The sequence below is a fragment of the Balaenoptera borealis genome (genome assembly GCF_965194805.1).
Source record: "Balaenoptera borealis genome assembly, chromosome: X".
Lineage (NCBI taxonomy): Eukaryota > Metazoa > Chordata > Mammalia > Artiodactyla > Balaenopteridae > Balaenoptera > Balaenoptera borealis.
The window spans coordinates 4782430-4810072 of record NC_138881.1 but is presented as its reverse complement, the minus strand read 5'-3'; the positions used below and the strand labels follow the sequence as shown (position 1 = coordinate 4810072).

At 42.6% G+C, this 27643-nt stretch overlaps 1 protein-coding gene across 11 annotated transcripts in view; it reads left to right on the top strand.

Annotated features, from left to right (window-relative positions):
• NLGN4X (neuroligin 4 X-linked) overlaps positions 1-27643 on the top strand; it is an 886820-nt gene that overhangs the window by 244815 nt on the left and 614362 nt on the right. The gene's annotated exons all lie outside the window — the stretch shown is intronic.

The window sequence follows — 27643 nt, the reverse complement described above, 5'->3', positions numbered from 1 at the left end:
CATAGTGTTTACTTTTTTATTTTACCGGCAACCCTGTCTAAGCCTTCAGATTGGGGGAAAATGTTACTGGTTCAAAAGGGGACAACCCAGCCTAGGCTACACTGACAGTTTTCCTTGCTTTTAAATTCAGAATGTTAGTATTCAGCTTGGAGTCCTCGTGTATGTGTGTGTGTGTGTGTGTGTGTTTTAACTGAAGTATAGTTGATATAGTTGAACTGAAGTATAGTATAGTTGATTTACAATGTTTCAGGTGTATGGCAAAGTATACATACGTACATATAAATGATGTGATATATACAAGATATCGAGTATAGTCCCCTGTGCTATTCAATAGGTCCTTGCTGTGTATCTATTTTATATACAGCAGTGTGTATATTTTAATACCGAACGCCTAATTTATCCGTTCCCCCCTTCCCCTTTGGTAACCATTAGTTTGTTTTCTATGTTTGCAAGTCTATTTCTATTTAGTAAATAAGTTCATTTGTGTCATGTTTTAGATTTCACGTATAAGTGATATCATATGGTATTTGTCTTTCTTGGTCTGACTTACTTCACTTAGTATAATAATTTCTAGGTCCATCCATCCCACCTGCTTTTTAAAGTTACTTATAAATGGCTTTTGATTGCTCCAGAAAATGAATCAGAACATGAGGAAAATAAATTTGCCACCAATGAGGTTATTCAAAGTAATTTGTGGTGGGTTCTAAGGATAATCCTGAGCAAAGACTTCAAAACGTATCTTGGGTATTCACAATGCACTTAAGAGTTCCAAAGGCTGATTGTTTTTTTGGAAGGGATAATGCACATTTGTGTGTTTATGTTCTGTGTCATTTACTAAAAATACACGAGTTTAACTTGAGAGTCACATGGTATTCAGAAGGAAAATGGTGTGGGATTTAACACAAATCAAATCTGAAAGAATGAGGTTCCCTGGGAGGTGAATTTAGGGATACAGAATGGTGGGGAAAAAAAGGTGCTTCAAAGAAGCCTATGCATTGCCTACGCACAGCAGTTTCCTGAGTTACCTGAACTATTTTACAACTCCCTAAATTGTAGGTGACAGATAGCAATGCAAAATACTTCTTAGAGACCCAAAAATTCTTTCCTGTTCCCTTTGGGCTTAATCGGGTTTAATTAGCTGTGTCCCACACCCTGGGGAAAAACCACTTGACTTTCCATATACACCTTCACATCAACATGCCCAGCCTATGATTTTATCCTTTTAAAAAATTTTTCCTCGGAACCAGTGATACCATCGACTTTTGTATTCCTCAGTTGTCTAGTTAAATAAAACTTAAAATGTGTTCATTTTTTTTATATCTTATTATGAGTGTGATGATTTCACCCTTCCGTGAGCTTAGCCACTTCAAGTGCAGTTGTGTTATTTGGTTGTGGAAAAGGATGAAGCATCAATGCTTATTAAGATCATAGTTGATATCGGCCCTGCCGTGGATTTGGAGCTGCCGCCTGCCCACTGTCCTCCAGAGGGAACTTTTTTTTCTAGGTATCACCTCCTCTGCAACCATACGTAAGCAGCCATGCACACAGAATTGCCCAGCGTCCAGGAATTCTGAAACGTGTTGAGAATACAGCATGAGGTCCCCTTCTTGGGCCGAAAGGCCATCTTCCACAGGGTGGCGTGGAGAGTTGATATTTTCTTTTTTCCTTTCTGTTTCTTGTGAACTTTCCTTTCCTCTTGGAGCCGCTTCTCTCGTGGATCACGTTTCCCTCTGAATTACGTTTCCGCCGTAAAACTTAGGTCTGCCATGGATGATGTTTTGAGATAAATGTAGTGTCTCCTCCCTCTTGGGAAGAAGAATTACACATCCCCCTCTTAGCTTATCAGCTGGGGGAAGGGGTCAAGATGATACAAGCTTGTGACCGGCAAGAAATGCTGTCCCGGTGAGAGATTTTATCTACACTGGTTAGGACAGCTGTCTCTTCCCACTCCAACTGTCCCTCCTTCACACTAGACCAAGTGCCAGCTGATGTCACAGCGGACAGAGCACTTGGGGGACCCAGCAAAGGAGAAGGCAGTTGGGAATACATTTCATTTGGATGTGTGTGTGTCCGCGGTCACACACACGTTAAGTTTGGCTGGCTCTCCTGGTGTGTAGCGGTTTGGCTTCGAGAAATATGCTTCTCTCTTGGAGCCTCATTCACCTGGCATTGTGACACAAAGGGATGACACCACAGGTCCTGCGGGGGGGGGGGGGAGTACGAAAATATCCCCAGTGTCCAGCTCTGCGAGCAGATGGGTACAGGGGGAGGAGGAAGCCTTTGTGTGGATAGAAACAGAAGCCGTTCTGTGGACTTTACCCCAAACATCAGATGTGTAATCTTGTAAGAAAACATGCAACTCCCATCAATGCCTGGGAAAAATGGCAGTTCTATGCGGTCAGGGATATACTACGTCATATAGGGTATTAAGGTATGAACACAGAGTAGTTGTATTTTCGGTTTTTAAGAAAATGGAATGGGGGGAACGCCTACGTTTGTAGATCAAAGCCCACCGCAGGCGGACGGAGAACGATAAAGACACCCCTCACAGCTCATCTATACGAAAATCTTGATGGCAGTTAACACGTTTGGTCCTGCCTTACAAATCTGCTCAGTAAGAGCTCAGGAATAGCAGGCATGAGCTAGGAATTTTAAGAAGTTTTTCAAAGTGTGATTTTCACATTCAGCGAGAGCCTCAAGCACGAAGAGTTCGTGGAGCGTGTGGACAGCTGAGGCCCGTCCCGCAATTACGGTCACCGCCTCTGGGGGCAGCCGGGCTTCTATCTCTCTGGGAGCTTGAAGGTGGCGCTCCGCCCTCACCCTGGAGACTGGCTACCAAGGTGGCCAGGTGTAGCTTTACCTGAGCCCCGAGCTCTCGGAAAAGCCAGGGTCAGCACATTCCCCACCCCCCCCACCGCCGCTTTCTGTCCCAGCACCGGGCTTACGGTCAAGGCCCCCGTCCCTTGAATAGCCCCAGGGAACAGTCGCCTTACTCTCCCCTGTCACTGGCACACGCCGAGGACGGTGCCCCTGCTTGCTTTTGCGAGCGCCCAGGCTCCAGTCCCTTTCTCTGAGATGTCCCTCCTTAGATGAACGTTCCCTCTCCGGTAATAGCGCACCTACAATCACCTCGTTCGTTTTCCGGCACTTCTTTTTTTTTTTTTTTTTTGTCTTTCACCGAGGGAACCAGACATGCTGATGCCGGCCACAGGCCGAGAAGAGCTACAGAAGGCGACAGCCGAGCCTCTCCTCTGTGCGAGAGCTGGGGGCAGACGTAGGCGACGGGAGATGGGGTTTCAGCACTTGGGGATCTTAGCGCAGGACGGGCGGTGAGAGCGTGCCGCCCGCGTGCCGTCACGACCGTTCGCGCGTACTCATGGTGCCGCAGCCGCGCTCACATGCTTCCCGGGCCCCGGAGTGCCGTCAGTGGAAACGTAAAGTCCCACGCATCGCTACAGATGCAGCATCACCTCTGCACCTGGCAGCGACTTTGTAGACGTGAGCCCTGCGTCCTGCGTGCAAGCTTCCCTCTGCCTCAAAACCCTTCCCCTGAGACTCCCACCTACATGCTGTTCCAAAGCCCCGATCCCATGACTCTGGGTTCCATACCGTGACCCTGTCTTTCCATGTCCGACTCCCCACTGTGTGCCGTCGATACAAGGGGCCCAGTGTTGGCACGCCGTGGCCGTGGTCAGGTTAGACGGTGACCACCAGTAAATGCAAAGGCTTGATTGCTACGCGAAGGGGCTTTGATCCCCACTAGGGAGAAAGGGTCCAGAAACACCGCTGAGACATGAAAAAGATGAGTTGAAGGCATTTGAGAATAAGCTGGGGTTTTTTTTCCCCCTGAACTCTTTGATCTGTCTAAAATCAGAACCTCCACAAAGAACTCCAAAGAACTGCATGGTCATAAATGCCCTCTCTAGGAACCACTAGGGAAGATGGACTCTTATCTCCAAAGACTAGAGGTGGGCCTCACATCCAAAAGGACATTGTTGCTAAGCTATCATGTCTCCCATCTCTTCTCCTTAGGGCCCATTTATCTTCTCGAACAGTCCTTGGTTTTCCCATAGCTGCCCCTCCGCACATCCCCCACCCCGTTAAGATGTTATATAAGCCCCCAATTCTAACTGTCTCCTTGACTCACATTTTTTGGTGAACTCCTTTATGTAAAAATCTGTCTTTTCTCTTGCTGCTAATCTGTTGTTTGTCAGCTTAATTCACAGGTCTCTAGAACAGAGCCTAAGAGGATATAGGAAAAGTTTTCTCCTCCTTGACGTAAGCCATAGTTCCAATTCAGGGCATGGAAATGAGGCTTAGAATACTGATGTGTATTTAAAACTAATAAGTGCCGTATGTCTTTTTAAAGGAATAATGACAGTTATTGAAAACTATATGTATATGTGCATGATACATATACATATACAGGAAAAACATGAGAGTCATGTAAGTAGATAAGAAAACCTTCTAGAATTCACAATTTTTTCCCAGTGAGTTTTTACCATGTTTTTTAAGATACAATTGACATCCCATAAAGCTCACTCATTTAAAGTACAATTCGTTGTATTCCTATTAATTTTTTAAAATTTTTGATTGTAGTAGAGCACACAGCATAAAATTTATTATCTAAACCATTTTTAAGTGTACAGTTCAGTATTGTATATTCACACTGTTGTGCAACAGAACTCTGGAACTTTTTAACAGTGAATCTACTAAATATGTATGTATTTTTAAGACCATTCTTAGAGCACTTTTAGCTTTACAATAAAATTTGAGGAGTATGTACAGAGATTTCTCATATATCCCCTGTCTGCCCATATACCCAGCCTGCCCCATTATCAACATCCCCAGCAGAGGGTACATTTGTTACAGCTGATGAACCCACACTGACACAACACCGTCGCCCAAAGCCCCCAGTTTACATTAGGGTTCAGTCCTGGTGGTGTACGTTCCATGGGTGTGAACAAGTGTATGACATGTATCCATCATTATAACATCATACAGAATATTTTCACTGCCATAAAAATCCTCTGTGCTCTGTCTGTTCATCCCTCCCTAGCAGTCCTGGCAACCACTGATCTTTTTACTGTCACCGTCATTGTGCCTTTTCCAGAATGTCATAGAATTGGAATCATACAGTAGGCAGCCTTTCCAGATTGGCTTCTTTCATTTAGTCATACGCATTTAAGTTTCTAGCTCATTTCTTTTTTATTGCTGAATGATATTCCATTGTCTGGATGGACCACAGTTTATGTATCCATTCCTGTACTGAAGTACATCTTGGTTGCTTCCAAATTTTGGCAGTTTTGGATAAAGCTGCTATGAACATTCACGTGCAGGTTTTAGTGTGGATGTAAGTTTTCAGCTCTTTGGATAAATACCAAGGAGCGTGATGGCTGGATCGTATGGCGAAAGTATGTTTAGTTTTATAAGAAACCACCAAACTGTCTTCCAAAGTGGCTGTACCATTTTTGCCTTCCCACCAGCGATGAACGAGAGTCCCTATTACTTCTCTGAAACTTTTTCATCTTACAAAACTGAAAATCTGTGCCTGTTGACCGTGTCCCCATTTTCTTTTCCTCCTCAGCCCTTGGTATCCACGATTCTACTTTCTGTTTTTATGATTTTGGCTATTCCAACTACTTCTTTTGAATGGAATCATACAGTATTCGTCCTTCACTGAGTGGCATATTGCACTGAACATGGTAGCCTCAAAGTTCATCCATGTTGTAGCACCTGTAGGGTCTCCTTACTTTTTAAGGACGAGTACTATTCTGTTTTACGTACAATATATACCACATACAATATATACCAGTGTATCCATTCATCCATTAATGGACATTTGGGTTCTTTACACCTCTCAGCTACTGTGAATAATGCTACAAGGAACATGCGAGTGCAGGTACCTCTTCAAGATCCTGCTTTGAAGTTGGGAGGATCTACATCCAGAAGTGGGATTGGATAATTTCTTTCTTTTTAAGGAAAATGGGCAACAAACAGTTAAAATTAGCTTCAGAAGATGAAATTGCTGACACTTAGATACATTTGGATAAAGATAAGATCGTGATCCCTGGAGAAGAGTGCTTCCCCTGCATTGATTTCCCCAGAGCATCGTAAATACAAAGAACTCTGAGCATTGATTACAGTTATTTGAGTAGCTGAAGCCCCTGGAAGCCACACAAATTCTGTACTTACCGTACATTCTGTGACTTCATTTCCATACATCTTTTATGTGAATGGTGTTTCCACCAAATGGGTTTTTTTGTTTGTTTGTTTGTTTGTTTGTAATTCTGTTATTTTACATGAAAAATGGTATGTCAGGTTATATGTTATGTCGTTTATAATAGTGTGCCGAGGAGGAGATGGTGGTCTGTGATACTCATTTGAAACCAGCCGTTATGATAAGGAAGGAACCTTTGGAGAAAGTACAACCAACCAAATGACTCAGTGTGTTACTCCATTAAAGCCTTGAAGTCTGGAAATGATTGTCCAAAGGGCTGTAGTTCTTTCCCAAAGGCTAAGATTCATTCTAATGCAAAAGGAGCTGGACAATAAATTTATTTTTTTTTAATTGAAGTATAGTTGATTTACAATGTTCCGTTAATTTCTGCTGTACAGCAGAGTGACTCAGTTATGCATATATAGACACTGGGTTTTTTTTTTTTTTTTGTATTCTTTTCCATGATGGTTTATCACAGGGTGTTGAATGTCGTTCCCCGTGCTCTACAGTAGGGCCTTGTTGTTTATCCGTCCTCGATGTAATAGTTTGCATCCGCTAATCCCGACCTCCCAGTATCTTCCCTCCCCAACCCCTGTCCCCCTTGGCAGCCAGCAATCTGTTCTCTACAGGGCGATAAATTTAGATGATGAAGTGTTAGGATAAGAGAGACCCAGTATCTGGTTGCTTTCAGCTCAGTGGTAGGAGCAGTAATCAGCAGATGCGGAGGCTTCTGTCCTTTCTTTCGAAAGGGTCCAGGGTCCACATACTGTGCCTGGATCAGGCAGTTGTTTCTATCACTGTGGTATATACAGAAATAAATTAATTAATTTAAAATTTGCTCTTTGCCTGCTGGCACAGAGCTCCTAAAACCTTTGGAATTTCCCAAGTGATAGGAATGTCTTTTTTTATTTGTAAGAAGCCCCTTTGGAGCACACCTGAGTTTATGCTAATGAGGGGACTCAAGGTGGAGTCCCTGGATGGCTTCAGGATGGGGGCTGGTCATCCGAAGGACCACATGATTAGAGGGTTGGCACTTGCAGCCCCACACCTGACCTCTGGAGAGGAGAGGCAGGCTGGAGGTTGGGTTCTGTACAGACTCTGGAACAGCGTGATTTAGGGGGCTTCCAGGGTGCTGAGCACATTGATGGGCTGGCAGAGGGGTACCACGGAAGCTCCACGCCCCCAGGGACCCATAACTTTCCCTGTGCATCTCTTCCACTTGGCTGTTCCTGAGTTGTATCCTGTATAATAAACTGGTAAAAGTAAATAAGGTGTTTTCCTGGGTTCTTTGAGCTGTTCTAGTGAATCATTGAACCTGAGTTGGAGGATGTAGGGATTCCCCACGTGTTTGGTTGGCTGGGCAGAAGTCTGGGTAGCCTTGGGGGCACCCCATTTGCAGCTGATGTCTGAGATGGGGGCAGCCTTGTGAGACTGGGCCCTTCATCTGTGGGCTCTAAGCTAGCTCTGAGGGTCAGTGTCAGAATTGAACTGAATTGCTGGGCACAGGGATAGCGTGAGGGAATCAGAGAATTGGTTTGGTGAAGCAACACATTTTGGATGCTGGAAGTCATCTCGGGAAACACTGCACAGTCACAAATCTCCTTAAATTGCAATCTTGTAAATTCAGTCCAACTCTTAATACAGGAGAGGAACACCACCACGAAAAAAACAGCAGAGGGATTCCAGAACCTTCACCATGGATGCGTCCTGAACGGAGACACATTACTTCCCAGCAGAACTTTAAAAAACATAAGCAGTTGGTTATCCTTTAGAAAGGAAGGATTAGGGTCCTCTAGTTAAAAAGGTGACTCTAACATTTTTGGCCACTATACCACCTGAATGTCTCCAAAGTGTGAAGTCGACAGAACAAGATCACGCCTTTTTGAGGCAAGCAGTTTGGAAGTACGTATCAGTAGGGTTTTTATGAAGGCGTTACATAGGAAAAGAGTTTTATATCGGATGGGAGAACTGTGAGATAGCCGTGGAGTTACATATCCTCTGGGTCCATACATCTTAGGCACTGCTGCAAGTTTCTCAGCCAATCTTGATTTTCCCCTCTGTAGGGCAATGTCCGAAGACATTTTTAATCGTCAGAAGTGGGGGGTGTGTACTTCTGGCATCTGGTGGGTGGAGACCAGGGATGCTGCTGGATCCTACAGTGCCCAGGATGCCCCTCATCAGAGTTATCTGGCCCCAAAGGTCAATAGCGCTGCTCTAGAGAATCCCAGGCTATAAAAGACTCTTGAAAAGCAGCAGGTTCCAAGATCCTGGTTTCTCCCTTGCCTCCTTTGTCTCAAGATTTTACTATATTATTCGTTTTTTTTGTTTGTTTTAATTTTATTGGAGTGTAGTTGATGTACAATGTTGTCTTAGTTTCAGGTGCACAGCATAGTGATTCAGTTATACATATACATATATTCATTCTTTTTCAGATTCTTTTCCCATATAGGCCATTACAGAGTATTGAGTAGAGTTCCCTGTGCTCTACAGTAGGTCCTTGTTGGTTATCTATTTTATATATAGTAGTGTGTCTATGTTGATCTCAGTCTCCTAATTTATCCTTCCCCACCCCCGTTTCCCCTCTGGTAACCATAAGTTTGTTTTGGAAATCTGTGAGTCTGTTTCTGTTTTGTAAATAAGCTTATTTATATCATTAAAAAAAGTAAGATCCCACATGAAAGCGATATCATATGATACATGTCTTTCTCTGTCTGACTTACTTCACTGAGTATGATCATCTCTGAGTCCATCCATGTTGCTGCAAATGGCTTTATTTTGTTCTGTTTTATGGCTGAGTAATATTCCATTGTATACATGGACCACATCTACTATATTATTTCTTGAAGGAGGAGGTGGGTGTAAAGCTAAAGTAATTTTCTAAAGAGGAAGGAATATTGTTTAATGCAGTATTATGAACTCTTATATTTGGAACATCAGTTCCTACATACAAGATCCTAAATGGGGCCAGAGAGTTTCCGAAAGCTGGTATCCATAAGCCCAATGTAGACAGTCTGCAAAACATCTTTGGGCAAGAAATAGAAAAAAAAAAAAAAATGGCAGAGTAACTATGTTTCCACCTTTACTTATTGAAGTTGATGGCTTTCTTTCTGAATAACTCTCAGTAAGAGAAGAAGAGATGCTGGTTAATCAGATATGGAGCTGAAATGTTCATTTGGAAGCAAGTAACAGTGAGTTATGGACACCCCTGATGACAGCCCTCTGTCACTGGTCGTAATAGAACAAAGAAAAATCTCTTTGAAATGAGCATTCCTGACTCTGAAGGCACGTTATCATAAAAGTGCAGAAAAATGTCGAGTGGGGAAAATGTCCTCCAGGGTTCAGCGGGGGTGGTGTTTTGCTTCTCTTTAATATGTGGCTTCATGAGAGCAGATGAAGTAGAATTTTTACACGCATCCTTCATTCCCACCCGGAGAGCTGTTGCCATCCATCATGTGACAGAGTGGAGGGCAGTGCCGTCAATTCTACCTCAGGATTAAAAATCAAGATCCACAGAAACACCTGGGAAATAGACCTGTCCAGGAAAAAGTTGTAAAGATGGGAGAGAAGGGAGAAACAGGAGAACGGAGGTGCTTCGAAACATTGATCCTAGTATGTCAACTGTGTTGATTCTCAGACTACACCTTTGCCAGCCAAATGAAGCTGTTCACCTCCAGCTGATCCAGTTTTATTAGCAGCCAAATAACTTGGAATATTGTTGGCCAAGTGGATTACCTCTTTTTTTAATTGAATTTTTATTTTCTATTGGAGTACAGTTGATTTACAATGTTGTGTTGGTTTCAGGTGTACAGCAAAGTGACTTGGTTATACATACACATGCATCTATTCTTTTTTGAGATTCTTTTCCCATACAGATTATTAAAGAATATTGAGTAGAGTTCCCTGTGCTAGGCAGTAGGTTCTTGTTGGTTATCTGTTTTACATATAGTAGTGTGTTTGTGTTAATCCCAGGTGGATTCCCTCTTAGAAGAATTATGTCAGTGGTTCCAATTAGCATGTCAACGTGCCATGTCTACATCTGGGGGGATTTGTGGCACTTAGCTAAGTGGATTCTGGTTGAGCAACATTGAGATTCAGACATGTCTGGTGGGAGAAGCACCTTCCCTTATTCGGTTATGCATTTGAGGGTTTACAGCGGAGACTTTCCACAGTGTTGTTGAATCAGGTGTATGAAAGGAATTCTTATCAGGCAGGAAGACTGGAATAAAGCATGCATTCAGGTTTGAAAAGTGGAATAATCATGCACTTAAGGACAGCTTTCCTAGGGAGTTCATTCCCGTTCTATTTCCGTTTTTCAAGTCAAGATCGTAATCATAAAACTATGCATAGGCTGTTTGAAGTAATGTAACTAAATGAGAATTCCATTTGGATATATAAGGTCAGATGATGTGTTGGCAATTTACCCTTGAAATCATGTGGCTAGTCAAGTGATCAGTGGTGTGAAGGAGGGGTCTGATGGTGTGAGATTCACACGCCGGCCTTTCCTGTCGGCCCAATCCACTCATGATTGCCTAATTTCCGGACTAGACATCAATTTTCCATCATTTACAATTCCCTAAGTGGTTTGTGCAGCTTCGCCATGGCTGCTTCTTGCTGCTCTCCAAACCGTGCTGCATTTCCACACTTGGCTGGGGTAGAATCGGTTGTAGGACTCAAGTTACAAGACATTATTATTAATTCCGCACATGTTCAGTGTTGTTTGAAGAGGCTAGCTCTTGTTTTGATTCCATTCAAACCAAGTGTTTGAGTAGGTATTTTTTTCAGCCTTGAGAATTTGTTGTTTGAATACGTGCCTTCTCAAATGATGGAAGAGGTTTAAGAGAGAAAAATGAATTGCAGTTCATACAGCATGCTGAGAAGAGGAGATACGGAGATATACGTTTAGTTCTTACCTCTATCTTATTCTACCTTCCTCTTGCATTTTAATTACAAGTAAAGGATGAAGTTTCACATGGGGAGTCAGGGTTATGGAATCTGCACATATAAAATATCCGTTTATCCAAAAATCTGTATTTTGTGTGTACTGTTTAATTAGCAGTGGGTTAGCTGCTGCAGGTAAATTCCCCGTATAAATGTACGTGGTTCCTATCTTGGATGTTCCAGACACAACCTTAACTCAAAATGGGTCATAAACCTAAATGGGAGAGCTAAATTATAAAACTCTCAGAAGACAGCATGAATATTTCTTCATGACCTTGGGTTCGGCAATGATGTCTTAGATAAGACACTAAAAGCACAAGTGACAAAAGAATAAAGAGAAGAATTGGAATTCATCAAAATTTAAAACGTTTGCTCTTTAAGAGGCACCATCATGGGGCTTCCCTGGTGGCGCAGTGGTTAAGAATCCGCCTGCCAACGCAGGGGACACAGGTTCAATCCCTGGTCTGGGAAGATCCCACATGCCACGGAGCAGCTAAGCCCACGTGCCACAACTACTGAGGCTGCGCTCTAGAGCCCATGAACCACAGCTACTGAGTCTACGTGCCACAACTACTGAAGCCCACGCGCCTAGAGCCCGTGCTCCGCAACAAGAGAAGCCACCACAATGAGAAGCCCGCGCACCGCAACGAAGAGTAGCCCCCGCTCTTCGCACTAGAGAAAGCTCACGCGGAGCAATGAAGACACAACGCAGCCAAAAATAAATAAACAAACAAACAAATAAATAAAAAAGAGACACCATCAAGAAAGTGAAAAGACAACTTAAGAACTCAGAGGAAAATATTGCAGTCATGTATCCAATAAGGGGCTTTATTCAGAGCATATAAATAACTCCATAACAAAAGAGTAACTAAGTTAAAAGTGCAAAGGAACTTAACAGGTATTCCTCCAAAAAAGATATATGAAGGGCTAATATGCACATAAAAAAAAAAATGTTTGACTTTATCAGCCTTCACACAGATGCAAATCGAAACCATAATGAGCTTCCACATCACATCCACCAGGATGGCTACAATGAAAACCAAAGACAATAACAAATGTTGATGGTGATGTGGAGAAATTGAAACCCTCATGTTTCGGTTGGGAATATAAAATGGTGCAGCTGTTTTGATAAAACAGGCTGGCAGTTTTTCAACGTGTTAAACCTAGAGTTAATCTCTGATCCAGTGATTCCTCTCTTAGGTATCTAACTAGGAGACCTGAAAACATTTATCCACATAAAAACTTGCACATGAATTGCAAACATTTCATAGCAGCCATTATTCACAGTGACCAAATCGAAGTGGAAAGAATCCAAATATCCGTCAACTTATGAATGCATAGACAAATAGGGTATATCCATACAATGGAATATTATTCAACTATAAAAGGGAATGACGTACTGATACACGCTACACCATGGGTGAATCCTGACAAAAATTCCAGTCACTGAAAAACATATATGACAAGGGGAACAAGGGGAGTTATTGTTCAGTAGGTACAGAGTTTCAGCTTTGCCAGATGAAAAAGTTCTGGAGATGGATGGGGGGATAGTTGCACAACACTGTAAATGTCCCTAATGCCACTTAGCTGTTCACTTAAAAATGGTCAACGTGGTAAATTTTATATTATGTGGATTTTATCACAATTAAAAAAAATATATAGTATGGTTTCATTTATATGAAGTACCCAGAAAAGACAAATCTATAGAGATGGAGTGTCGGTTGGTGATAGGCTAACAATACCTAGAAAAGACAAATGTATAGAGACAGATTGTAGTTTGGTAATTCCATGTATATGAAATACCGAGAAAAGACAAATCTATAGACAGAATGTAGTCTGGTGGTTGGCTGGGACTGAGGGCAGGATGAGGTGGAGGGAATGAGGAATATTTTTGCAGTGATGGAAATCTTCTGAAATTAGATTGTGGTGATAGTTGCACCACCGTGTAAGTACACTAAAAGCCGTTGTAGATGTACACTTAAAATTGGTGAAATAAAGGGTGTGGAGGTTATACAGCCCAATAAGTCTGTTGAGAAGCCACGGTGCTATCTGTATGGATTAAGCCATAATTATCAGGCATTATCATGTTGGCTTGGTAGTTCATAACTGGCAACTCTTTTATCCAGGAGAGCCTTCAGCACCACCACTGTGAGGGAAAGGAAGAAGAAGAATGGTCAGGATATGAGACTGGACCAGTGATGGAAAACAAAATGGGTATGGGCCAGGTTGTGAAATGCTTAAGGGGCTGAAAGGCCACATGAGTTTACTTAGGGCCAGGGCAAGAGGCACCTAAAACAAAACAAAACAAAATAAAAAACCCAAAAAACAAAACACACAAGAAAGGAATACAAGAGACCGGAAGGTACACACCTTGTCTCAATTACCTGAGGTGAATTCTGCTGATTTCCAAATTATACATCATCCTCATGCACATCCTCGAGTACGGCTTCAATTTCGCATCATCCCAATAAACCCACCACCTTCCAACTCATCCGCTGATTTTCCTTGTTCTCTGGGCACCACGGAGAACAATTTCCAATTTCTCAACTACTCTAAATGGCGTGCCTAGAGGGAGCAGGTCCTGGTCCCCCATGATGGCAGCCGAGGGGCAGAGGTCCCTGAGATGCAGACTAAAAACTTCCACAGAAAACACTCTTTTCTACACAAACACATCAGAGTGGTCATGAAAAGCCAACGCTGGCCGTGTACCCTGTTGGCTGGCCTGCCAGCAGTCCTGCCATCCTCTCAGCAAGGGGGCCAGGGGATCTGTTCCCTGGACAGACCAGGTGTCTGAAGAAACATGGGGAGGGGCTCCCATCAGCTGTGTAGACTTGTCCTGCTCATTCTTTCCGTCGATGATGGACATAATCCAGGGCTGGGTGCTGTGCCAGTCTAGTGCCAGAACACACAGGAAAACTCCTAAAGTGTAGAGGCCACCATGGTGAGTTTGGGACCCTGCACTGAAAATGGAATCCTCATTAGTGCCGGGGGCAATCATCTGTAGCTCAAGAATGGGAATTTTTCAAATAGAGCTACCATATGATCCAGCAATCCCACTCCTGGGCTTAGATCTGGAGAAAACTCTAATTCAAAAGGACACATGCACCCCTATGTTCATAGCAGCACTACTTACCATAGCCAAGACATGGAAGCAACCTAAGTGTCCATCAACAGATGAATGGATAAAGAAGATGTGGTACATGTATACAATGGAATACTACTCAACCATAAAAAAAGAACAAAATAATGCCATTTGCAGCAACATGGATGGACCTGGAGATGATCATACTCAGTGAAGTAAGTCAGACAGAGAAAGACAAATATCATATGATATCACTTCTATGTGGAATCTAATAAAAAATGAAAAAAATGAACTCATTTACAAAACAGAAACAGACTCACAGATCTCGAAATCAAACTCATGGTTACCAGAGGGGAAAGGTGTGTGTGGGAGGGATAAATTAGGATTTGGGGATTAACAGATACACACTACTATATATATAAAATAGATAAACACTAAGGACCTACCATATAGCACAGGTAACTCTAATCAATATTTTGTAATAACCTATAGTAGAAAAGACCCTGAAAAGAATACTGATATATGCGTATATATAACTAAATCGCTGTGCTGTACACCTGAAACTAATACAACATTGTAAATCAACTACACTTCAATAAACCATAAATAAGTACTTTTAAGCAAAGAATGGGAATTTCTTAGTAGAGGTATGAATTCTTGGCCACTGTTCCAATTTCTCACCTACTCTAAATGGCGTTTTCAAAAAAATTTTAGACTTCACTCCTGAAACACTAGTAGAATCCCTGACTTTCCTTCATTTACAAACTCGTTTATCTCTCAGTATGAACAACAATGGAAATCTCCACGAGACTGTAATGGAAGCCACTTCATGCTCTATTTTAAACGAACTAAGAAGTAACGCCTATCATATAGGTTATGTTTTACTAGTCCTTTCCCTACGGGAAGACGGGTTCACGGACGCTGCATCAGGATGGCACAGGAGTTACCCTCGGTGCAAAATCCACCTGCCTCTGTTACACTGAGTCCGCCTCCAAGATTCAGAGAGGCGTGAAAAGACTACTTGTGACCCCTGAAATAATTAATTATAGGACTTTACCTCAGGATGCTTGGAGCAAAGTTGCCCAGGACTACAGATCCTACAGACATCTTGTCTCCCAGCCCCATACTCCATTTGGTTTGTCTCCCTGGTCCAGCCCAATACTTACTGATCCCTCCTTCTCTTACTTTGAGGAGTTTAATGTTCTCCTTAGCCAAAACCAGTCGTACCTCTGCGGAGTCCAGATGATAATGACTGATAATTGGGGCTTTTCACAAAGATTTTGAGCCTTGGGGTGTAGCTTGAGTTAGGCAGTGGAGTTGTTGAGTGTGGGTTTAAATACTGGCTACAAAACTTGTTAACCACGGACACAATGTGATCCTTAATCTCTTTAAACCTTAAAATCACATAAAAATGCAGACAATGAGTTGCTGTGTGTGTGTGTGTGTGTGTGTGTGTGTGTGTGTCCAGATGACTGTGAGAACTCAGTGACCTTACATTCAATAACTGCCACCATACCTGCTGATAGATGCTCAGTGAATATTACTTCCCATTCTTCTTCTGTTTATTATAAATGTTGACTCACGTGGCCGATTTAGGTGTTGTTCTAAATTCACTAGAATGATATTTCTGGTCAGAGGAGCCTTTCATGGTGTCCAAGAAACCGTCCTATCTATCCATCTTTGTTGGAGGTCAGCGTTAGAGATCAGCAACTATTCAAATCTCAGAAGCCACGCTGGGTGTAACGATATCTACTGCAAGTTCTTTACCTTTATACCTCTAATTTGACAGTAGTTCAGCATGACTGTAATTACTCTTCTGATCCTGAAAAGCTTCTCTGGTTAAATTTGGACACATCATTGTCTTTGCTAAAATGTTCTTAGCAACCTGTTGATAATGAGTTTTGTTGTTGTTGTCACCTAGTAGGGTCTTCCACTCTCAAATACAGTTTTGAAGTCTTACGACATTTTTCATTTTAGAATTGGGTTTAGCAGATGATGATGCATTTTGCTACACCAAGGGGGACAGAAAATCCCACAAAAGAAAATTATGCATTTTGGGTTACACTTGATTACTTGAAGGTTATTTGCATAATAACAGGATTTTGTTTGTTAAGAGTTCGGTGTGCCTGCTGTTTAGTCCCCACTTGAAGTTATAATCCTGTTTGTGACATTGCAGTCATCTCCACGGCAACCAACTGTGATTCAACAAATTATGATGAGGGATCAAGTGAGAAAAAAAACAGGTGGTACAGGTGGAGGAGATCAACTTTCCAAAAATAAAGATTTTTTAAAAAATTTCAGAACTTACTTTAAAATATAAAGATATCCTTCTGAAAATATCCATTTCATCAAGGTTCTCATCAGCCATAAGCTGAGCGCTCGCTGGGCTCACAGAGAGGGGCCAACCTGAATGGCAGTAACTAACCTACCGAGATAGGTAACAACTGCCACTTTGATTTGTCACGATTTTGCTCATAAAAATTAATAAGTGGTGGCAGTGAGTCTTTATGTTTCCCCAAACTGGCATTTCTCTGTCCAGCTGTTGTAAGCTTACAAAAGGGGATGGTCTCTAGACTTCTTTGAGGGTTAGAGATTATTTAAATCTATATTTAGCTCATTTTCTAATCACAGTGAACTGGCAAGTGTCTTCCCCAAACTCATCTGCTTCGAAATAACATGGCCCTGATTTTCATTTCGATTTTGTGAGTCTACACTAATTGTCTCTCCAGCACCCCCATGGCAGCTATTAAATGGGCAATAGAAAGCACAGATATCAAAAGGTGAGTCTGTGTTTTCGGACTCTTCCTTCTAATAAAAGTTTTGTTCTCAAAAGTGGTTAGATTTTTTTTCTGGTTTTATTTGATGTGTTGACCAGAGACTTGGGTTTGGGAAAACAAATTTTCCCATGTCCAGAGTTTTGAGACGCATTCTCATTCAACGTTCTGAAGAAGTGAATCCAGGTGATAAAATGGTGAGCCAGTGTCACCGATGGTCATTGACATTCTATACAACACACACAGTCACATGCATCCAACGCAGCTTAATACCCTCACTCGGAACGCTCAGAAGCCAAGATCAGTCATCACGTCACATTCATAGGAATTCGGGTCAATCAGTTATGTCTCCAAGCTTGCCGTATGAATCAAAAGATCAACACAGGGCCACACTCATTTATCAGAACGCTTTCATCGCTCTCATAATGCTAAGTGGAGGGCTGTCGGACAAAGCATAGGGAATTCCAGCGACATTTACAGTGGTTCTTAGGGGCTGAATTCTGTCCCGCCCCCCTCCCAATTCGTATGTTGAAGTCCTAGCCCCCAGGACCTCCGAATGTGACTGATTTGGAGATGGGGTCTTTAAAGAGGGAACTAAGGTACAATGAGGTCACTAGGGTGGGTCCTGATCCCATAGGACTAGTGTCCTTATAAGAAGAGGAGATCAGGACACAGACACACACACATAGAGGGACGACCACGTGAGGACACAGGGAGGAGACGGCCGTCTACACTCCCAGGAGAGAGGCCTCAGGAGGAACCAGCCCTGCCCACACCTGGATCTCACATTCGAGCCTCCAGGACTGGGAGACATACATGTCTGCTGGGTTTAAGCCGCCTCGTCTGTGGTGCTTTGTTACGGCAGCCCCAGCAAACACATACAGTGGTCAATATTGTTTTGGGGGCATGATCTCCATAAGACTCTTTTTGTTTGCTTTTCTCCGTCCCGTATGTGGATATTCTACATGGTGAAAAGTGGTGATGTCCTGTGTTGTGGCCAGAGGGTTTGTGGAATGGTGCAAGGAGAGGGCAGGGCAGGTTAGAGGAAGTCTTTCTGATTCCATGACGAATCTTCAGCCTCTAGAATTCATGCCAAGGTGTTCCAGTTGTCTTCTGCAACACGCTTGTGATCTGAACTCATAATCTGACTGCCTTCTCTTGGGAAATAGGCAGCAGGCCATCCTACACTTGTCTCAGCAAAGACCACCTGGAAGTTCAATTTTCAGCTACGAAAAAGGACACCAGGAGCTCTGCTTAGATCCTGAAAAACATTTAAAGTTGACTCCATGTATAAGCTTTGTTGTCTCTTCAAGAACATTATATTATTCCGGTGTGATGTCTTGGAGGACATGGGTATGGGCAAGAATGATCCCGTGGGCCCTATAGGCCATTCTGAACATTTTTAGACTCCATCCTAATGTTACAAAAAGACATACTGAAAGGATTTTGAGCAGCATAGTGGCACAATCCAAGTTTTGTTTTAAAAATGTCCCTCAGACTTTCTTGAAAACAGTGGATTAGGGACAAGCAAAGGCGGATTAGACCTACCAAGTTAAGGGTTTTCTGCAACAGTACAGGCAGGAGACAGTGGATTGAAGTTGGGGGTCTGCAGTAGAAATTAAGAACATGAACGAAGTTGAAAAAAAGTACACACACACAAACCTATGTACACACACAGTATTTGGATGTTTGAATCCAAGGAGCCTGCTGATTCTTCATGAGAAGTGATGCAGGAGGGGAGGAACGCTGGTGAGGAGAACGATCACTTCCATCCTGAGCACGACGGAGTTTTCGGTGCCTACGAGACACATGCGCCACGTTTTCGGAAGTCAGGGCTGGTTCTCTGAATTCTGAGTTGAAGGCAAATGGTTGGAACCTGCCAGTTAGGTGATAATCACGGGTCTGAGTTGGGGAGAGAGGGAAGGCTGGGAACAGGATGTGGCTGAGATGAAGGAAGGGGTCAGGTTTATAAGTACTGGAAAGAATTACGTGAACATCTCGTGTCCGAGGAAAGGAAGTAAAACTTGGGGACCTGGGTATCCACCAGGCTGGCATGCAACCAGATCAGCTGGTAGCCTTTTAAGGATGTTTATACTTCTTTAATAGCTTTCAGTATAATCGTGATGGTTAGAAATGGGTACCATAAAGTACCTACAGAGTTACTGTGTGTGACAGATAAAATTACAATTCCAAGTGGCCTGTGCTTTATCCTTCTTTGCCTCTATAACTACATAACCAAATAGCGTTATTAGATAAAATTCTTGTATTACTTTTCAGACTAGAAAATAGAAAGCCATACACCTTCCTCAAATCTGATAGACAGCCCCAAGTTAGTGGTGGAAAATCCTTGCGTAGCCTTGATGAATCCAGCACAGCGGAGGTGTGATTCTGAGTAAAGTTATGAGGATGGATTGGGAAAACCCTCCAAAGTTCCTTCCAAGCCTAGGACTTTAAGAATTTAGGTCGTTACAGGTTCGACACTAAAGTAGGTCAGATAAGAGCAAACATAGCACTATTTTGGTTTCTGATGGAGTGAAGGTGTGGAGTACAGAGAGATTTCTTTTTTACCAGTTATCGTCCTGGGTAACTTAGAGTATAATAGATTTTCTAGTGTGTCCCTGGAAGATGGAAGCCTTTGATGAAATATCAGAAAAGTCCATTCTTATCAATGTGCTTTGCAGAGGTGCAAAAGTCAAGACGGATTGGGTCAATCTAGCAAATAATTGGGAATACTATATCTCTCTCTCTATATCTATATATATATATGGAATACAGTATATATATTAAGAATACAGTATATTGCATTGGGTATACAGTATATATATTGTATATATATTAGGAATACAGTATATATATTGTATATTTACATATACAATTGTCACCCCTTATCCATGGGGGACACGTTCCAAGACCCCCAGTGGATGCCTGAAACCACGGGTAGTACCAAACCCTATATGCATTATGTTTTTTTCCTGTATGTACCTATCTACAATAAAGTGTAATTTATAAATCAGGCACAATGAGAGAATATTCAAATTGCCAGCATCACTACTCTTGTGCTTTGGAGCCATTATTAAGTAAAATAAGGGTGTCCTGAACAGAAGCACTGGGTTACAGCGACATTGATCTGATAACTGAGTTGTCTACTGAGTGACTAACAGGCAGGACAGAGAGACGATTCGCGTGGATGGGGGGGCACTGTGGTAAGAAAAAATACTAACGTGTTAATAATTTTCACAATCTATTTGTTCCAGCACATGCCCAATTAGAATCGTTTTATGGGAATCTAATACGATATTTAGTTTTATTCTGAACTGCTTTCGAGGCCAATTCTGGGATAATCATTTAGAAGAGCACATTTTATATACAAGCTGGTAAAGGATCTCAATTCTGGGGAAAAAAAGGTACAAAAAGCCCTTCAAGAAGACGATGAACTTACTGAAAATATTTATTCTAAAATGTTTACATTTGTTGTAGAAAATCTGGAAAATAGAGAAATATGAAAAAGGAAGCAAAATTACCCTACTTGGGAAGACACAAAGGAAGCTTCTGGGTGTCTCGTTACCCTCTAGCTCTTGCAAAGCACTTCTCTAGACACCCCAACACTTATCTTTAATGTAGCAGAGTGCACCTTAAAAAATTATACTACTTTCAGAAATATGCGCAAACTCCATAAGGACCTTACAGTAGAATAATTGCACGAAATACCTCCCTGCCCATTACATTCTCATTATTTTGCAATCCACTTCTACATAGCCTATACATCTAACAAAACATTCTTGTCATTTTTGTTTTAAACAGTGAATGCTTATTAAAAGAACTTGAACAACATGGATACTTTAAAGAAAGCTATTTTATATTTATCCAGATATTTACACTTTTGCTTGCTATTCTTTTCTTTTTGCATAACTGGGCTCTTGTCTGGTATTTTTTTCCTTCTTTCTGCAGATGTTTTATTTTTGTATTTTTTAGCATGTCTTGTGGAGTGGGTCTACATGTTCACTGTACCTGAAAATGTCTTTATTCCACTTTCAGTTTTGAAGGATATTTTCACGGGATCTGTAATTCTGAGTTGACACTATTCTTTCATCACCTTGAAGATATCTTTCCATTGCTTCTGGCCTCTTTGTTTCTTCTGGTGAAAAGTCAGCCATAATTCAGAATGTCACGCGCTCGTGTATGATAACGTCTTTTTGTTCCCTAGCTGCTTTCGAGATTCACTCTGCATCTTTGGTGTTCAGGGTTGTCTAGGAAATTGTCAGGTGTCATTTCCTTTGTGTTTCTCCTGTTTGTGGCTTGCTGAACACCATCCATCTATGTGTCAACATCGTTCATCGATTCTGGAAAGTTCCCGGTTATTATCTCTTCGAAGCCTCCTTCTGACCCCATTCTTGTTCTTTCACTTCTGACCCCAATAGAAAGTCTGCAAACTGAAATGCAAAGAGAAGAGAGCCTGGGGAAACAGAGAAGAGACCTTCTGAAGTCTTTGGGACAATACACTAGCTTCCCTGTGACTCATGTCACTGTTGACTTCAGAAGTTTTGAGGACAGTGTTGGGACTTCATCTTCAGTCGGGCTTGGGATCTGGCACTGGTAAGGCACCAGAGATATCTCTGTGCTTTTCCGTGAAGTCCCCAGTTCTCTTAACCATGAGATCGGTCTCTCCGCTTACCGCCAGGATGCTATTTGGGGTGTCTGTTTGCTCTGTCTCTCACATTGGAGAAGTCCCCCCACCCTGTGACACTGCCTTTGTCTTTGGAGGGTTGCTGTCTAATAGCCTGTGAAGCCCAGGCATGCCCGAGTACACTTTGCATCAGATCCACTGCCCTGATCCCTACCTTCTGAAAGAGGCTGCCTTGAACCTGGGCGAGAACTCATGGTATTTATCTCCTCTCTCTTCCCGCCTCACCCACACGGGGCAGACTATCTCTTTCCTCTGCAGAGACTCTTGGGAAACACTTAGCAGGTGGTCGAAGTATGTACTGAGACTAGGACTCCCTCATATTTCCCATCGAACACGCCAGCCCTCATGCTTTAAAACTTTACTCCTCCTTCCTCTTTACCCTTACCTACAACAGGGTCCTTCCACCCTGACCACTTCCACAAAGATCAAAGCCGACAGGAGTCTTGTCTTTCCTGGAAGGAGCTTGCTACTTTTTGGAATTTAGTTTCTTGGGTTCCTTTGTGTCCTGAGCTTTTCACAAATCTTTTTTTATAATAAAAAATTATGATTTTTTTTGGAAAAGTATGTTTCAAACATATGTTTTGATTATGAGTATGAGAGCATTGTTCTGTCCTGAAATGGAAGCAGGCATCCTAACAATTATATTTAATTCCGGTGTTTAATTAGGGGGGAAATGAATTTTATTGTTCCCTAAGTAGCCAACCCAGATACTCATGACTTTGCACCAGGTTGTCTAAAACACTCATGCCTTTTTTGTGTGTTTCTTCCTGTGCCTCTTACTTTTATCAATCAGTCTCTCCGTGGCTGTTCTAATATCACGCTGTTTAAATAATTGCAGATTTACACGCAGGATAATTCGTTCTCCTTCTCCCATCCTCCACTACTCTTCTTCCCAAAATCGCCAGGACGCTTTTGTACATTTATTCTTCCAGATGATCAGAAGAATAATTTTGTGACCCGAAAAACAAACCAAAAAATTCCATGGTGACGTTCATTAGCTTTGTGTCAAACATACATTCATTTTGAAAAAAAAAAAAAAAATAGCACTTACCAAGGGGGAACGGGGGAATGGGATGAATTGGGAGATTGGGATTGACATATAAACAATACTATGTATAAAATAGATACCTAATGAGAACCTACTGTATAGCACAGGGAACTCTACTCAGTGCTCTGTGGTGACCTAAATGGGAAGGAAATCCAAAAAAGAGGGGATATGTGTATACGTACAGCTGATTCACATTGCTGTATAGTAGAAACTAACACAACATTGTAAAGCAACTATACTCCAATAAGAATTAATTTTAAAAATAACATGTAAACACTATTGAATAATCTCATCCAGAAACATACTGCCTTTCTTCATTTATTTTGGCCTCTTTCTCTACACCCTCCATTACACTTTGTATTTTTCTTCATAAAGAATTTAGTTTTGAAAAAAAGAACAGTGGAGAACAGAGAAATTTATTACGTGAAGAGTCAGTTGGACACATCTATATGCCTAAGGCAGCCTTGGTGAAAAAGACTCAGTCTCCCGTCTGTGTTAACTGCTTCCTCTCCCCTGTTTAACCTTATGGTACCATGGACACTTCTGCTTTGCTTTTCACCTTCTCACTCCAATCCCAGGCCCCATGCGCGTTTGTCTATGACGACTTTCTTCTTTTCATTGAGTAAATGAGATTTTTTTTTCTTACGTTAGCATTGAATAACGAATCCCAATGGTCCATTTTCCAGAAATAGAAAAAAATTTTTACCCCATAATACTTGAATATTCAATATCCTAATACGCATTTTAATAGGAAAATGGGGATGGCCTGGTAATATACAACAGTTAGAACGTTCAAGACAAATGAAGAAAAATGGACGTGACTGTTAACACCATGACCTTGTAAAATGTTGAAAGTGTAATTCTCCCTGAATTCCTTGCTGAAGATTATGGTTGTTAAGGTCTGGCACTGAAGAAGAGCTACTGTACTGTTTTGCGTTCTTGAAGGGTATTATCATGCACAAAGCAGGAGCTAAAGAATGGGAAAAAAAAAAAAAAGATATTACCGAAGTTCTCTGAGCTGACATCCACCTCTCGGACCTGACATAACATACACTCAAACGTGGATATCAATTAGAAACCACTGCAAAAATGTATTCACTAGATCTTAACTAATTAGAGGCATATTAAATCACCCAAATTTGTAGGTCTGACCCAGCATCAATACAGAAATTTTCTCATGCTGTGTCTGCCCCAGAAGGACGTGTGTGCACCATAGCAGACCATTTTCATAGCATGGCTGGAGTGGGCTGGGTTCAAATACATAATCAAATTTTAGAGGAAGTGAAATCATTTTTAAGTTGCTGCTGTATACACAGAGAATTAATACCCACATTGTAGTAGAATATATATTGATGTTTTCAGGTGAGAATATATTTTTGTTTTCAATGCAAAAGGCCCGTAAGGTGTTATTAGATACGGTTAAAACAATAATCTTTTTCAAGAACTGCAAAGACGCCAGACTTAATTAGCTTCACATCACAGAGAAGAATGCTGGAGAAGGATATTGGAGTCAGAATCCTGACATAGATTTTGAGCACATTGGGCATATCTGAACATAAGTAGAAGCTTCTATCTAGCTGTCCAAGCAGACGTTTTATAGGTAGGGAAGAGATTTATCTTATGGAAGTGGATATTTTTTCTCAGTGTTTTATTCTTCTTTAGGGTAGAAATCATTCTTTCTGTCTGTTTTCATTGCTCTTGGCTTGGCCTTTTTGTTTCTTTCTACTCCTCAGCACCTGTGAATGCCTTGAAGTTTGTTCTCTATTATTTGGTTATGTAATCAATATCATAACAGTCATGAAAATACTAAACAGCTGTATCTAAAACATAACACAGAGGAGGAAACTGGCTACCCTCTTTGCTCTACAAGACTTGATTCCCTATGGGGCCCATCAGCAGACAGTTTCTATAAAGGGCCAGTTAGTGAACATTTTAGGTTTTGAGGGCTGTAGAGCCTCTTCATAATTTCTCAGATCTACCATTGCAGGATGGAAGCAGCCACAGGCAACACATAAACAACTGGGCTTGCTTTTATGCCGATACATCTTTATTTACAAAAACAGCGGCAGGCTGGATTCGGATTAGTGCCAGAGTTTAGGAACCCTGCCCTAGAGAGAGGCAAAGCCCTCCCTTCCCCCTCCTCCCTCTTCTATTTTTTTTTTTTTTTTTTGGATGAGGAAATACAAACCACGTTAGAACCTACAGACTGTCTTTTGTTTCAGGGCCTGGAAAGTCATAGCTGTAGAAGGCTGAGGCAAGGAACGTGTATGATCAGATTGAGTTGGGTGTTGGACAGTAGGGCTTGCTGGTGGCTGTGGCTACCGGGAGCGTGAGTGGCTGCCCAAGTTGAAAGGACTCTGAGAATATCCAAAGTCGTGTTGCACATGTAGATGGCATGGGGGGTAAATAAGTGTGTGTGTGCGTGTGCCCACCGTCCGTCCCTGCGCTAGGATCTACCTGGAAATGAATAAACGCAGGGGCGCACTAGGGTGCCTGCAGGAGTCCAGTATCCGGCAAACCTCAAGTCAGCCATGTAGCACAAACCTGAAACTGGAGAAGACAGCGCACCTGTTGACGTTGCGACCACAGAGCAATGCCGAGGTGAGCCTCTTCTCCTTCGCCACCTCCTTCCCGGAGCTCTGCTCTGTTCCCTCTGCGGCCACTGCTGTGTTGATTGCGCTTCTGCCTGTCTTCCTCTGCGGCCACTGTCCCTAACGTGCAGGGACTTCTTCTGGTGTTCAAGATGCAAAGGACTTGACGACGCGTTTATAGGAGGCTAGGAAAATTTTGTCTGGGTGGAAAAAGAATGACTGATGGATTAAAATACTTGAAGCAAGCAGAGGACAACGGCGTTGCATGCAGAGTATATAATACACTGCTCGGCACGTACATACTGATGCTTCCCCAAATGTTCTCACTTCTTCTGTGCTCCTCCGAACCCTCAACAACATGGCATCCATGTCAGCCAGCGTGAGAAGGACGCCCACACGCGGTTGATCAGTCGCCTCGCACCGATGCAGCTAGTTTTGGTTTTCTACAGCCAGCGGACAGTCATGCATGCATTCAGAGCCAGGCTCCAACAGCCTGAACTTCAGCCCGGCTCCCATCTCTGTATCCTCAGCCCAGATCTGGCTTCAGGACTCTGGACCAATATCCAGCTGCCCTCCACGCATGTCCTCCTCAAGCTCCATGTGTGTCAAAGACAATTGGTCTTTGTCCCTGGCACTGCTTCCCTAAGGAAGGGCCAAGGGAAGGATCCAACAGTTACCTTTTGCAGTTTCTAGAGGGATGCCCTCATCCTTTACCTCATGGCCCCCTTCTCCTCATGCAAAGCCAACACCATACCGTCTTCATCTCTCCCTGATTCTGACGCTCCTGCCTCATTTTTTCAATCCTAAAGACCCCTGGGATGACTTCGGGTCACCTGGATAATCCAGGACCATCTCCTCATCTCAAGGTCTTTGCCCTGATCCCATCTGCAAAGCCCCTTTTAACATGTAAAGTGACGTATTCACAGGTTCCAGAAATTAGGACTTGGACATTTTTATCCCACTCGCCACACTTCCCGAGCCCGGTATTAATCCTAGGTTGTGCTGATCTCTAATATCCCTCGAGTCTGCTCTCTTCTCTCTGCTTTTATGTCTACAGCCCTGGGCTTCAGCCACGATCTCAGCTCCTCCCACCCAGATTGCCACTGTAGCTTCCTAACTCACTGTCTTTCTCCAGTGTACTTTCCGTCTGGCTTTCAGTGTGTTTCTCTAACATTCCAGTCACTCTCATCCCTCTAACTTCCATCGCTCTGCTGAGGGAAGTTCTCCCAAGTGATGCCCTTGGCCTTCTGTGTCCTGACTCTTCACCTGCACTCTGAAGGTCGGCAGCTTCCAGCCCTACCTGCAGCCTCACCCACGAGTCTCTGCTGAGTTTTGCTGGCTCACACTTCTCTGTCTTTGCTTCTGCCCTTTCTTCTGTCTGGACCACCCATCCCGCATTCTTTATCCAACTCCTCCTCTTTCAACAAAACTCCCTTCAATATTGTTTGTCTTTACTAAAGCTTACCGAGCCCTAATTATTTAGCTGCCCCTTCTCAGCTCTTCCCCGGCGTCCTGACCACACCACGCTAGTTGTCATTATACCACGTCATGATTTGTTATTTATTTGTCCCTTTCCGCTTCTAGACTATAAAGTTACTCAGGGGAAGGTGGCCATATTATTTGACTTTTTTTTTTGAAAGCCCTGGAGCCTCACACAGTGCCCGGCTGGCACGTAAGAGGTAACTTACATGTCTGTGCAAAGACTAAATCCGTGACAGAACGGCATGAAACTAGAAGTTAACCACAGAAAAAGAAGTGAGACTAAGACTGAACAACATGCTACTAAAGACTAAATCCGTGAAATCATCAATTAACTTATGGTTTGAATTTTTTTTTTTGGCCGTGCCGCATGGCTTGCAGGATCTTAGTTCCCCAACCTGGGATCAAACCCTGGGCCCCTGCAGTGAAAGCGCCAAGTCCTAACCACTGGACCGTACAGGAATTTCCTCATCAACTAATTTACAGATGCATTTCTCTCCTTGCTTCTCACCCTCACCAGGAACACAACCCATGGGGAAGGCGTGTGCTTTATTAACGTTCCTGTTTGTTTTCATCCATTTGTTCAACAACAAGTGTTGACAGAGTGACAGTGAGAGACCCGCAGTGGTGTGCGTTGTGGATACTCTGACTGGAAATCCTCCCTCCCTTAGACTGGTGTCCAGTAGCAGACTTGACCCGCACCCCTGGTTCCCATGTTGGTCAAGGGCACCGCCACAAGTGCTCTGGCTAGGAAGGTGGGGTATTTCCTTCACTCCTCTCTCTTGCTCGACACCAGCGTAGAATCGATCTCTTGGTACCATTCCTCC